Source organism: Triticum aestivum, chromosome 6B (assembly GCF_018294505.1).
Source record: "Triticum aestivum cultivar Chinese Spring chromosome 6B, IWGSC CS RefSeq v2.1, whole genome shotgun sequence".
NCBI lineage: Eukaryota > Viridiplantae > Streptophyta > Magnoliopsida > Poales > Poaceae > Triticum > Triticum aestivum.
Window position 1 is genome coordinate 280,302,015 of NC_057810.1, and position 13,919 is coordinate 280,315,933.

At 48.8% G+C, this 13,919-nt stretch overlaps 1 pseudogene; it reads right to left on the bottom strand.

The window, feature by feature from the left end:
• Window positions 1-2,629: 2,629 nt before the first annotated feature.
• The window catches only part of LOC123139169 ((6-4)DNA photolyase-like), a 69,450-nt pseudogene continuing 58,160 nt past the window's right edge, over window positions 2,630-13,919 (bottom strand).

The following is a 13,919-nucleotide window of genomic DNA, read 5'->3' on the forward strand; positions in this document are numbered from 1 at the left end:
GCCTTAGTATTTTGTTCCATTCGTGTTTCCCTAAGTGCCGAATCTGGTTATTATGTTTTGTGTTTAGCGCACCAACTGCTCCTGGGAGGTTGTGTGCCCCCCTTGGCTTACCAAACTAGCTTCAAACATTTTGGGTGGCCCAAGCTGGTTTTACATTCACAAACCTTGTGTTTTGTTTGTTGGGGTGCCTGCCCCCGTGGATCTTTCAAAATAACTTGGGTCAGTGGGGTGGAACTCCCTGTTGGTCTGTACCTACGCAGTTGCGAGTGGTTGCCTGAAAAGCAGTACTAGCCACCTTGTCTCTCCCTCAATATGATAGAGTCTAATTCAGAGATACAGTCGGTTCTTGATTTGGGTATCGACTAACCGGTTGCCGTCTGGATTTGTTTGATGTTAGTTAGAGGGTTCTTGTCATTACAAATCTTCTAGTTCGTCAGTCGACCGGAGAGGATGTGTACAGATACCTATAATGGGTCATTGGAGTACCCCTGCAAGGTTAAATCTTTTTGAAAAGCCATGTCCATGATCATGGCTGACATGGAACTTAATGTTGGTTCATCGATAACTTTAACATACATACCTAAAACTTGCCAACGTGTGAGTGCCTTGATATAACACTCCGGCCAAACCGATTCACGCATCGATTACTGGTCATTGCATGTGATATTTAGATTGGCCCCCACAAACCAACACTAGTATTTCATGTGCACTTTGTCCTCACTCATGCGCACTCGGGATCAACTTCCTGGTCGGTCACCCATTCTCAAGTTGCTCCAAGTCAAGCACACTTAACTTTAAGGTTCCTTTCAGACGGGCTCTCAAAAAAGAAGGTGCGCCTTGTTGACATGAGTAATCTATCATTCCAATTAAGCAGTTATGTCACATACAACCCCCTCAAAGGAACCGACGTCCCTGTCGTCCTAGCAGGAACGTTCCCTATCGGCACACGCCTATGTGTGCCAATGCCAGCATCCACATGTGCCCCACGTATGCATCACTTACCCACACACGGCCGTGTGACCACGAGGGTGAGCTCTGATACCAATTGTAACGCCCGGGCCAAACCCTCTGGTTCGCCCACCGTGTCCCGATCGTTGCGCCAGGAGACCCACTGACCAATACTAGTCTTTTCTGCGCATTTTGTCCTCACTCGTATGCACCCGAGGTCAACTTCCCAGTCGGTCACTCATCCTCAAATTGCTTCAAGTCAAGCATGCTTAACTTTGAGGTTCCTTTCTGATGGGCTCCTAGAAAAGAAGGTGCACCTTGTTGATATGAGTAGTATATCGTTCCAACTAAGCCGGGATGTCACACTTGACTGCCTCTTCTTTGAGGGGATAATCTGAAGGGGAGGACAACGTAGTGTTACGATGGCGTAGGTAAGTGAATAGATGACTAGCTTACGATCCCTCACGCGTGTTTCTCTCATCTTAAATTGAATAGACGTAAGTGTGGAACATTGTTTACCCGCTTGTTGCAACTTCACCTCTTAACCCTATCTCACCTAAAAGTATTGATAGTTATAGTACCAATGGTAATGACACTTTCTGAGTACCAAAAGTACTCAACCTTGCCACAATAACAACAACAGGTACAGATTACTACTTCAACTGGGATGTTGAGATGTCACGACATGGAGTTTCTCGAGTGATGACGAGTAAATTAGCGGATTCCGGCTGGCAACGTTTAACAGATGGGATGGGACCGTTTGCTTTATGTTTCCGCCTCTTAGGCATCATTTGATCTTGTATACTCAGTCCATTTGAGACTTCAGTTGTGATGATAAATGTTGGACCACGTGGTCTCTTTGTGTAATAAATTTAGATCTTGGCACTTGTATGCCCTATTCATACTTATATATCTATGCTACCTCTTTGGCAGTGAAATTGTTGTGATATTCGATTTGTAAAGGCCGTAGCATATAATAGTGCAGGTATGTTATGAAGTCATATGCTTACGATGGGCACTATATGCGCTTCTATTCTAGAAATGGGCCACTAGGGTCTACATTTGGAATAGTACCACATACGGAGCCACACAATAATGTTCAGAGTCATGTCTCCTCTGGAGCGGCGCTGACCGGTATGAATTCGCTAGAACAGCTTCGCGTATAGAGGATTTTTTTAGTGGTGAGGGTTTTGAGTGGGACCGGGATGACGGACGTGCATGTGGATGCGGTCCGAACGTCTGCAAGACCCACTTTGGTTTGCGTCCGGTTTGTGGGAAATCAGACATCCAGACTGATCCGTAGGCCGACGGGTACCGCGTTGGATGGCAAACTACGTCCAAACTGCTTGGTCAGGACAGCTTAAGGGTCCACGTTGAAGAAACCTTGTGAACTTTTGTCTAACACCATCTTGCTCAGACGTAGATACATGCGCAACTTAGCCTTAAACAGTCCAGAGTCTTGTGCTGTCTATGCTTCATCTAGTGCGTCCTGCGTTATTTTCTGTTAGCAAACTTGATTCTATCTCCTTTGTTTCATTGGTGCGCCAATATGGAGCTTATCGCAATCCCCGCTTTGGTAGATCAGAGCGCCTACGTGCCAACCCCCGTCATGGGCAGCCTGACTAGGATCGATGAGGGCATGATCTCGGAACCGGCTTCACGTGTTTCTTTTGTTATATGTGTTTTGGTATTACCATACAAGCAAGCAACCAACCAGCCAACCAATACTTGCCTTCCGTCCTACCATCAGTGTACTATCAGATGGATTAAGGCAGGAAGTTAGACTCCGGATTGAAGAGTTGAGAAGACCCACTAAATTAAGTCAGATACTACAGTTCCCTAAAAAAAATAGTCAGATAACTCTTGTTAAGACTTTTCTACTCTGGGGTCAGCTTCTCTTCCTCGGTTGCTTGGACATGGATGAGTCGGGGACATCTTGGCCACCATCAGAAAACTTCCTTCGCGATGAATTTGAGGAATTTCCTTTGACAGGGTTGCCCCCTAGGCGATTAGACGCATAAGCTTCCCCCATCCTCTTCCTGCATTCTTTGCTTGCAGCTTCATGGTCAACCACTGAAAGTGCGAAAAGAGAAGATGCTTACTCAAGGTCCGGACATTGCATTTCAAGTGCCTTCTACACCTGAGAAAAGATCGAGTACTTCTTTCTTTTCACCTGGTTTTGGGTAGTCTTTGCCGACGATGCACCTGGCTTTCTCCTGCACGCTCAAGGGTGCAGTCCAAGGCTCGTAGATGTACTCCTTGGGCATGTCTACAAAATAAATAAAAAGATGGAGGATCAATTAGTTCTGTAGTCACAGACGAGATGTCGCTTTCCGATGCTGAAATTATAAGAGAGTTTAGATCACTAAGCTAGTGATCTTAACGCTCTTATACTGTACTATTTCTTTACAGAGGGAGTACCTTTTAGCACCGGGATGAAATGCCTGATGTAGTCTCCGTTGGGGTCGTACTTCTTTCCAAATGAGATTGGGGAGTAAATTCTGTGATACTGTGCAGACAAATACGTGGAATCAAATGTTAAACAAGCTATTAGACTGATCAAAATCTAGTTACAACTTACAACTAGTGCCTCAAGGGACTGTTTGATTGCTGACCTGGTAGAAGAATGATGAACAGGAGAGCCATAGCCAATTGCCATTGTTAATGGCCCAGTCCTAATCTATCAGTAGCCTTTCGAAGACGTCACGGCCTTGCTCCCAGTGGACGTACTTCATGTCAAAGACAAGTTGACAAATTGAGGTAAAGCAAAACAACTTAATCTTTGAATTGGGCTTTTTCTTTCTCTTCGAGAAAATGGAATCAGAGGTGAAATAAACTCTTATTTCCTTGTATGAAGTGATTTCTTCCCGTCTGCTATAAAAAATAAAGTAGATCTTTCAAAAGAAAAGGAATCGCTTATGAAAAAAATACTAATTCCATGTTGCTTTCAAAAAGGTATGTCCTTATCAGATACGGTTAGGTAGTTGAGCGTCTTATTGTTTTAGGGGTCACCTTCATAATATGGACCACAACAAATACTTTAGCAATACACAATTTATTGTTATGGATTTACCTCGCAGCCAAGCTTTTGTAGTCTTAGCTAGTGCTTCTCAAAGTGGATGTGAATGTTGACGTCCCTAAATGATGTGTCGCCACTAACTTTTTCCTTTTACAAATTTTAACTACCTTCAGGTTATTTCCTAAGAGTAGCAGGGTTGAAAATTTACCTTCAGAATGTATACACAAATCGATGAATAGAACAACTACCATGCTAACTTGCTAACAAATTTTCAAACAAACAATATACATCTTGCTACTGTGTAGATCATACATACCAGATCACCCCGCGTCAGGAAACAAGCAACAGAGTGGCGTGCAAGATGATGCATCCAACCCCACTTCCTCAGCTGGCAACCAAAAAAATGAGCAAAAACACTCACATGATCTGGAAGTTATAAGTGATGCAAACAGAAAGAGGAAACAGAAAAGGGGAAGATAACGAAATGCTTATTAGGAGTAGGATATATACTGGGTTTCATGGAGCCTGATACTTAAAAAAAATTGGAACAGCGCTTTAAAATCTAAAAAAATACGAAAAAAAACGTTGTGCATGTACATACAGATGCGAACTATGTATTTATAAATAGTCAATGCATATTTTGATTTGTGGTCTGCAAAAAAAGATAAATTTTGTCTTTTTTGCGTAGATTACGAATTAACATATTTGAAGTTAAAAGTTACAGATATGTAGAACACATCTATATTTATATGTTAAAAAACTTTTTTTACTTCCGAACATACATTTGGTATTTTTGAAAATACCAGGCTCCGTGGAGAACAGAAAAACAAGGCACTCAGATAGGCATAAAGTTGTTGCACGTTTTTCAGGGCAAACCTGAATCATGATGGTATCAATCCATGGATATCCTGTCCGGCCATCTCTGCATGCAACAAACAGCTCCTCGTTCTCTCTCCATGGGATCTGGACTTAAAGGGACTCCGATTATGATAAGAAGAGGGTTGCAGATAGAAAAGGAGGTGATCGGGTCAGCAGACCTGTTTGCATATTTTGTTCCCTTCCATCTGATCGAAATTAGGAGTGCCAAAAGACACTGTGTAGAAGAAATCCCTCCACAGCAACTGTCAAAAAAAGTAGAAATCTACAATTCAGGGTTTTTTGCCTTCAGAACAAACCGACCAATGCAGTTACAAATGAACTCACCTGGCCAGCCAACGAAACAGGTGGTTTTGTATGCGTTTTGGTACTCCTGTAGACATCTTGAATGCAGTGGTAAAAATACCTCGCCGACAGGCAACCGAACTGACATAACGAACCATTCAATTTCAACAGTAACCTAAAGCAAATGGCAATGAACGAAGTCGATAAGAGTGGCTGACAAGGCTCACTTTCAGATACGGTGACAAGACCGTTGTTGCAGGTTTCAAGAAGGCAGAAGGGTCACCCTTAGGTTTCTCAAACTTGGCAACCCACTCCTGGGAAAAGGAATTTGGAATTGTTAATAGTGTGACTGTAAAAGTAACTGGTGACTTTCATTTCCAAATTAAACATTCAGAATTTCAGAGTCCAGAAGATATGGGTGCAATAAATCAGAAATGTGGTCACTTTTCAGAAGCAGCACCTTATCCTGGAGTGACTCTCTCATCCTCTTCAGAGCTTCTGTCTCGCCGCCGCGGAATGGCGGAATGTACTCCTACATATGGATAGTCATTTAGTTAATGGAAACTGAAATCTGATCAAAAGTAGTACATTGTATGCAATGTTCTGCTCTAACCTGGCTGAGATCACCATACCCAAGCTCTTCCAGTTTGGGCACAGGCAACAACTCATATCCTCCGGTATCGCCGATTGGCGGGAGCTCAGAGTATTCCTCCATCACTGGCTTGGGCGGCTCTCCAGCGGTGGCCACAAACGATTGGTATGTCAACGGTGGCCGGCCCCCATTCTTCAGGTTTGCAGGCGAAAATAAAAAGCATCCCATAATTAAGCATATGACTCCAAACATTCTATCAAGAAACGAACAACAGTGCTGCCTACCTTCTCTATGATTTCTGCTGGGTCAAAAAGGGTGTGGCTGACAGGCGAGAACACCTCGATCCCCGACGCAGCAGCAAAATCCTTGAACAATCAGAGTAATTTGGTAATGTTCTAGTCAAAAACTAGTACTTGGGGAGTGATCACTACCCTTCTTACCGTGACTCTCTTGTCGCGGGCCAGGGCGTACGGCTCGGTGTCGGACTCGAAGCACAGCTTGCCGATGTTCCACTGCCGCCACGGAAGAACAGAAGAATGTCGCCAATTAGGCTCCGAAATGCTTGCGAGATTGCCAGAAAGGCGTGGTAGGTAGTTAAAGCGTCTGGCTACGTACGTCCTTGAGGGCTGCACAGACGGCGTCCGAGACGTCCTCGCGGGCGCGCAGGACGAGGAGGCGTGAGCCGAGGCGGCGGAGGCGGGCGTCCAGGTCGCGGAGGCTCTCGAGGAGGAAGCGGACGCGCGCGACTCCGGCGCGCGCGGAGCCCGGGGAGGGCGCAGCCGGGTCCGGGCGGAGGTACCGCGGGTCGAGCACGAACACCGGGTAGACCCGTGCGGCGCTGCGCCGGGCCGCGTCGAGCGCCGGGTTGTCGTGCACACGCAGGCCCTTCCGGAACCAGACCAGCGCCGCCGCCGCTCCTAATCGGGAAGTTATTATGGAGTGAAGCGTGGGTATGGAGCGTTGATCAGGGATCTGATGGTGGAAGTTTGAACCGCGAGGGGTAGAGGCGGCGGGTGGCGCGGCAGCGACCACGTCGGTTTCGGTGGGGACTCTTTTTTTTTTTTTGAGAAAGTATGCTTGTGTAAAATCACAAAATAACACTCCCTTCGTCCGGAAATACTTGTCATCAAAATGAATAAAAAGTGATGTATCTAGACATATAGTATAAAGTTATCCGTACAAGCACACTCTAACACACGCACATATAATCAGAATAACAAAGAGCATCCTAAAACAACCAGTAAAATACGAAGATCTCCGGAGCTCTGCGTCATCATCACTAAACCTTGCAAAAAGACTCCTGCAACACAAGCATCTAGAACCAGACCTAAGCAGGTCATCATCTTCAACCACGGGATAATCGTCGTCACGCTGCTCCCCCTTTTCTTCACTCCAGCACCGAAAAGACAAGGACACATATATGCATCCAACACGCCTGCACCACCTGATGGAGTCACGTACCTAAGGTAGGGTCACAGACCTGATCTAAGTACCTTGCCCGAGGACACCCTCAGGAGAGATCGCCTTCCAGTCGACCTACGAGGGATTCACTCGACTGACTTGAAGGACTCGACCACGAAGACTCACTCGACCATCAGAAGGTCAAGAGGCACTCTGCACTGCAACGGTCTGTAATTAAGTAGACTTCATGATAGTAAAGACACTTTATGTCGGGCGTTACCTGTAACGCCCCGTACTTAATACACCTTAAACCCTTCATTACGTGGGTTGGCTGGGGTCCTGGCGCACTCTATATAAGCCACCCCCCTCCACAGGCAGAAGGGTTCGGCACCCTGTAACTCATATACACATAATCCACTCGACCGCCTCCGGGCTCCGAGACGTAGGGCTTTTACTTCCTCCGAGAAGGGCCTGAACTCGTATATCTCTTGTGTTTACAACCTCTCCATAGCTAGGACCTTGCCTCTCCATACCTACCCCCCACTCTACTGTCAGACTTAGAACCACGACAGTTGGCGCCCACCGTGGGGCGGGTGTTTTAGCGATTTTGTGGAGAAGTTGCGATTCTTCCGAGTACTTTCATCATGGTGGCTGCTGGAGTTTTGGTTGAGGGTCGAGAGATCCGTCTCGGTGCCCTCACCTTCGTCGCCGACGACTCCGCCTGGCTCCAGGAGGCTCCTCTCGACGTCGATGCGCTCCCCGTCCGCGGTGCGACGCATTTTCGCGCATGTGTCCGCGGCGTTCTGCTGCGGCAACCGTCGACCCCGTATCGGTCGACTTCCCCATCGGCCACCCTCCCGGTCTCCCGCCAGCGCAAGCGCTCGGGCCGGTCGAGGCTTCAGCGGTGGGTGAGGCACGCGGTGGCTCGCCAGACGGCCACCACCCAAGTTGCGGCAATCGAGCCCGACGAATCTCTCTACGGCCTATTCGATCTGTCGACTGGCTCCGTAGAGACTGCATCCGAGTGCGATAGCAGTGATCCAGCGGCGGAAATCCTGATGGTCGACGGGCCCCGCAGTCCCCCTGGCTTCGCCCGTGATGGTGGGGCAGGCGACGGAGGCGACCCCGCACGAGACCACGAAGAGTACCAACCCGAGCCACTCGACTCTCTGCAAAGAGAGGAACTTCGCCGCAGGAACGTGGATGTCCTGCGTACTCCCATCGCAGGAGAAACCCCCGAGGCTCGCGCCTTGGAGGAGGCACGTTTAGCCAATTTGGCCAAACGCACTCGACTGGAGAATCTTCAGCAAGCACTCGACGAGTGCGCGCGGCAACGAGTTCCCGACACCAGTCGATGTCAACTCTTTCCGCCGACTCAGGTATATCGAACCCCAGTCCAGAATTTAGCAGCTGCGACCCGTATTGCAGAGTCCATCCAGCCCTCTCAGTCGGAAGCTGGCAGAGGCTTGATACAGATCAGGGATCTGCTCCGGGCAGCAGGCGATCAGAATTCGGCCGTGTCGTAGTCGCGCAACAGAATTCACAGTCGATCCGTCGCTGCGAATACGGTGCAGTCGGCTCACAGCCCCAGATCACCTCCGCGGCGTGAAGGGCACGAGAATCGGCGAGACCAATATGGAGACCGACTCGACCGAGATGATAGGCGTCGAGTGCCCAATTCCCCTCCGAGGGGTGGGTCTTACGCTCCTCGGCAGCAAGATGACAGACGTCAGCTCAGTGCGGGGCGAAGAGTTCCAGTCGACCCCCGAGAACCAGGCTTCGACGCGCGATCCATTATCGTGCAAGGCTTGGTCGACCGGAACAGAGCCCATCGAGGTGGACTCGACAGAGATGCGCCCACAAGCAGTCGAGTGGATGTTTCTGGTCCTGAATGTTTCAGCAGAGCTATCAGAGCCGCAGTGATCCCTCCCAATTTCAGGTTGGCAACAGGAGTCAGCAAGTTCACTGGTGAGTCTAAGCCTGAAACTTGGCTTGAGGACTACCGAGTGGCGGTTCAGATTGGTGGTGGGAACGACGAGGTGGCCATGAAGCATTTGCCCCTCATGCTGGAAGGTTCTGCCAGGGCATGGTTGACTCAGTTACCTCCTAGCAGCATTTACACTTGGGAAGATCTGTCCCGAGTGTTCGTTAGAACGTTTGAAGGAACTTGCAAGCGACCGGCTGGATTGACGGAGCTGCAAGTCTGCGTGCAGAAGACCAATGAGACTCTCAGGGAGTATATTCAGAGATGGATCACTTTGCACCATACAGTGGAGAATGTGTCTGATCATCAGGCAGTCTGCGCCTTCAAGGATGGCGTCAAGAACAGAGAATTGAGTTTGAAATTTGGTCGAACCGGTGACATGACCTTGAGTCGGATGATGGAAATTGCTACCAAGTACGCCAACGGTGAAGAAGAAGACCGACTCCGAAGCGGCAAGCACAAGCCGAGTCCGTCGGAGAAGGGAAACACCAGTCGGAAACAGAAGCGGAAGGCTGAACCGGCAGCTCCTGGAGAGGCTCTGGCCGTGACTCAAGGAAAGGTTAAAGGGAAACCAAAAGGATCCTGGAACCCTAAGAAGGTAAAGGATAAAGAAGGGAACGACGTGATGGATATGCCGTGTCACATCCACACGAAGAAAGACGAAGAGGGAAATATCATTTACCCGAAGCATACCACTCGCCAATGTCGACTCCTGATCCAGCAGTTTCAGGGAAAACAGTCTAAAGACAAGGAGAAGGAGTCGGACAAGGCCGAAGACAAGGAGGACAGTGAGGAAGGATATTCGCATATCAACTCCACTCTGATGATCTTTGCAGATGTGGAAAGCAAGAGTCGATTGAAAGTTATTAACCGTGAGGTGAACATGGTTGCCCCAGCAAAAGCAAATTATCTGAGATGGTCCCAAACACCCATCACATTCGACCAATCTGATCACCCGACTCATATTGCCACCCCTGGGAGGCAAGCTTTGGTGGTCGATCCAGTTGTCGAAGGCACTCGACTGACAAAAGTGCTGATGGACGGTGGTAGTGGGCTGAATTTGTTGTATGCAGACACACTGAAAGGAATGGGTATTCCAATGTCCCGACTGAGCACCAGTAACATGAGCTTTCATGGAGTTATACCAGGGAAGAAAGCTGAGTCACTCGGCCAAATAGCTCTGGACGTGGTGTTTGGTGATTCGAAACATTTTTGCAAAGAGAAGTTGACGTTCGAGGTCGTGGATTTTCAAAGTGCATATCATGCCATTTTGGGGAGACCAGCTTATGCACGGTTCATGGCTCGACCATGTTACGTGTACCTCAAATTGAAGATGCTCGGCCCCAAAGGAGTGATCACTGTCACCGGTGATCGGAAAAAGGCAGAAGAGTGCTTTCAGAAGGGCTCAAAGATTGCTGATTCCCAGGTGACAGCGGTCGAGTTCGAAGAACACAAGCAAAACGCAGATCCGAGTGACTTGCTGCGATCCAAGAAACCCGCCACAGAATCTGCATTTCAGTCGTTCGGTGAGACGAAGCCTGTTCACATTCACCCGACTGACCCCGATGCAGCTCCGACCCACATCTCCACAACACTCGACCCGAAATAGGAAGAAGCGCTCATCCAGTTCCTCCGTGAGAACTGGGACATTTTTGCATGGAAGCCCACTGACATGCCAGGTGTTCCCAGGGGACTGGCTGAGCATCGCCTAAGAGTCGACTCATCAGCAAAACCAGTCAAAGAGCATCTTCGGCGGTCCGCCGTCCAGAAGAGAAAAGCCATTGGTGAGGAAGTGGCTCGACTGTTGGCGGCAGCATTTGTCCGAGAGATATACCACTCCGAGTGGCTCGCTAATGTCGTCATGGTTCCTAAGAAGGACAAATCACTCCGAATGTGCATTGATTTCAAGCACATCAACCGGGCCTGCCCGAAAGATCATTTTCCTCTCCCTCGCATAGATCAAATTGTTGACTCGACCGCGGGATGCGAGAGATTGTCTTTTCTAGACGCCTACTCCGGGTACCACCAGATCCGTCTATACGGACCCGACGAGGTAAAAACAGCTTTCATCACTCCATTCGGGTGCTTCTGCTATATCACCATGCCATTCGGCCTCAAGAATGCCGGAGCCACATTTATGCGAATGATTCAGAAGTGTCTACTCACTCAAATCAGTCGGAATGTGGAAGCGTATATGGATGATATCGTCGTCAAGTCACGAAAAGGTTCCGACCTGCTCGCTGACCTCGCCGAAACATTTGCCAACCTCAGAAGGTATGTATCAAGCTCAATCCATCAAAGTGCACATTCGGAGTTCCTGGTGGCAAGTTACTCAGTTTTCTCGTTTCCGAGCGAGGGATCGACGCTAATCCAGAGAAGATCGGCACTATTCTCCGAATGAAACGCCCTGTGCGAGTGCACGATGTCCAGAAGCTTACTGGATGCTTGGCCGCATTAAGTCGATTCATCTCACGACTCGGTGAAAAGGCATTGCCTCTTTACCGACTGATGAAGAAGGCAGACAAGTTCGAGTGGACTCCAGAAGCTGATGCAGCATTTGCCGAGCTAAAAGCTCTGCTCTCCACCCAGCCGGTGCTTGCTGCTCCAATCAGCAAAGAGCCTTTGTTGCTTTATATCGCAGCCACAGGACAAGTCGTCAGTACTGTGCTTACGGTCGAGCGGGAAGAAGAAGGAAAAGCTTTCAAAGTTCAGCGCCCAGTGTATTATTTGTCTGAAGTCTTGACTCCATCCAAGCAAAGATATCCTCATTATCAGAAGCTTGTGTACGGAATATACATGACCACAAAGAAGGTTGCTCACTATTTCTCTGATCATTCCATCACAGTCGTCAGCGACGCTCCACTATCAGAGATCTTGCACAACAGAGATGCAACTGGTCGAGTGGCGAAATGGGCGATTGAACTTCTTCCCCTTGATATCAAGTTTGAGGCAAAGAAAGCCATTAAGTCCCAGGCAATAGCAGATTTCCTCGCCGAGTGGATTGAACAGCAGCAGCCGACTGAAGTTCACTCGGAGCATTGGACCATGTTCTTTGATGGCTCTAAGATGTTGAATGGTTCCGGTGCTGGGGTTGTCCTGGTTTCCCCCAGAGGAGATAAGCTCAGATATGTGCTCCAGATTCACTTTGATTCCTCCAACAATGAGGCAGAATATGAGGCCCTCTTATACGGATTGCGCATGGCCATTTCACTCGGCGTCCGTCGCCTGATGGTCTATGGCGACTCGGATTTAGTGGTCAACCAAGTGATGAAGGAGTGGGACGTGAGAAGCCCAGCCATGACTAGATACTGCAGTGCAGTGAGGAAGCTGGAAAGAAGTTCGAGGGGTTGGAACTCCATCATATACCCCGACTGAAAAATCAAGCAGCTGATGATCTAGCAAAGATAGGTTCCAAGAGAGAAGCCATTCCGAGTGGTGTGTTCTTGGAGCATATACACACTCCGTCAGTCAAAGAAGATCCTTTCACCGAAGAAGCTCCACAGCCCAAGAGTGCCACAGATCCGACTGAGGTTGAAGTCCCAGCAGTGGTCGACTTGGTCATGGAGGTCTTGGTGGTCATTCCCGACTGGACAGTTCCATATATCGCGTATATCCTGAGAAAAGAGCTCCCGGAGGATGAGGAAGAGGCTCGACAGATCGTCCGTCGATCTAAGGCCTTTACCGTAATCAAAGGACAATTATACAGAGAAAGCGCGACTAGAGTTGGTCAGAAGTGCATAACACCAGAAGAAGGTCGAATCATCCTTAATGATATCCACTCGGGGACCTGTGGTCATCATGCGTCCTCTCGGACCATCGTGGCCAAAGCATACCGAGCCGGATTTTACTGGCCAAAGGCGAATGAGATGGCAAAGGAAATAGTGGATAAGTGCGAAGGATGTCAGTTCTACTCGAATATGTCACACAAGCCTGCATCAGCTCTGAAGACCATTCCACTCGTCTGGCCTTTCGCAGTATGGGGGTTGGACATGGTCGGTCCTTTGAGAACAGGTCGAAGTGGCTTCACGCATGTACTGGTAGCAGTCGACAAGTTCACCAAGTGGATTGAGGCTAAACCCATCAAGAACCTTGACGCCGGTGCTGCTGTTAGCTTCATCAGGGAACTGATATTCAGATATGGAGTCTCGCACAGCATCATTACGGATAATGGGTCGAACTTCGACTCGGAGGAATTCAGGGATTTCTGCAACTCTCAAGGCACACGAGTCGACTACGCTTCAGTCGCCCATCCGCAGTCGAATGGACAAGCAGAGCGAGCCAATGGCCTGATTCTCAAGGGATTGAAACCCCGACTGATGCGTGATCTCAAGCATGCAGCTGGAGCTTGGGTCGACGAGCTTCCCTCGGTGCTTTGGGGACTGCGGACCACACCTAATCGGTCGACCGGAAGAACTCCATTCTTCTTGGTCTATGGAGCTGAAGCAGTCTTGCCAAGTGATCTTCTCCACAATGCTCCTCGAGTTGAAATCTACAACGAAGCAGAAGCTGAACAAGCGCGGCAGGACGCAGTCGACCTTTTAGAGGAGGAAAGGGAGATGGCTCTGATCCGGTCGACCATCTACCAACAAGATTTGCGTCGTTTCCATGCCAGAAATGTGAGGGGTCGAGCCTTCCAGGAAGGAGATTTAGTTCTCCGAGTGAATCAGAAGAAACAACACAAGCTTGCTCCTTCTTGGGAAGGACCCTTCATCGTCACCAAAGTTCTCCACAACGGGGCGTACCGTCTTTACAACGTCGAACATAATATCGACGAGCCCCGAGCTTGGAACGCGGAACTACTCCGCCCATTTTAC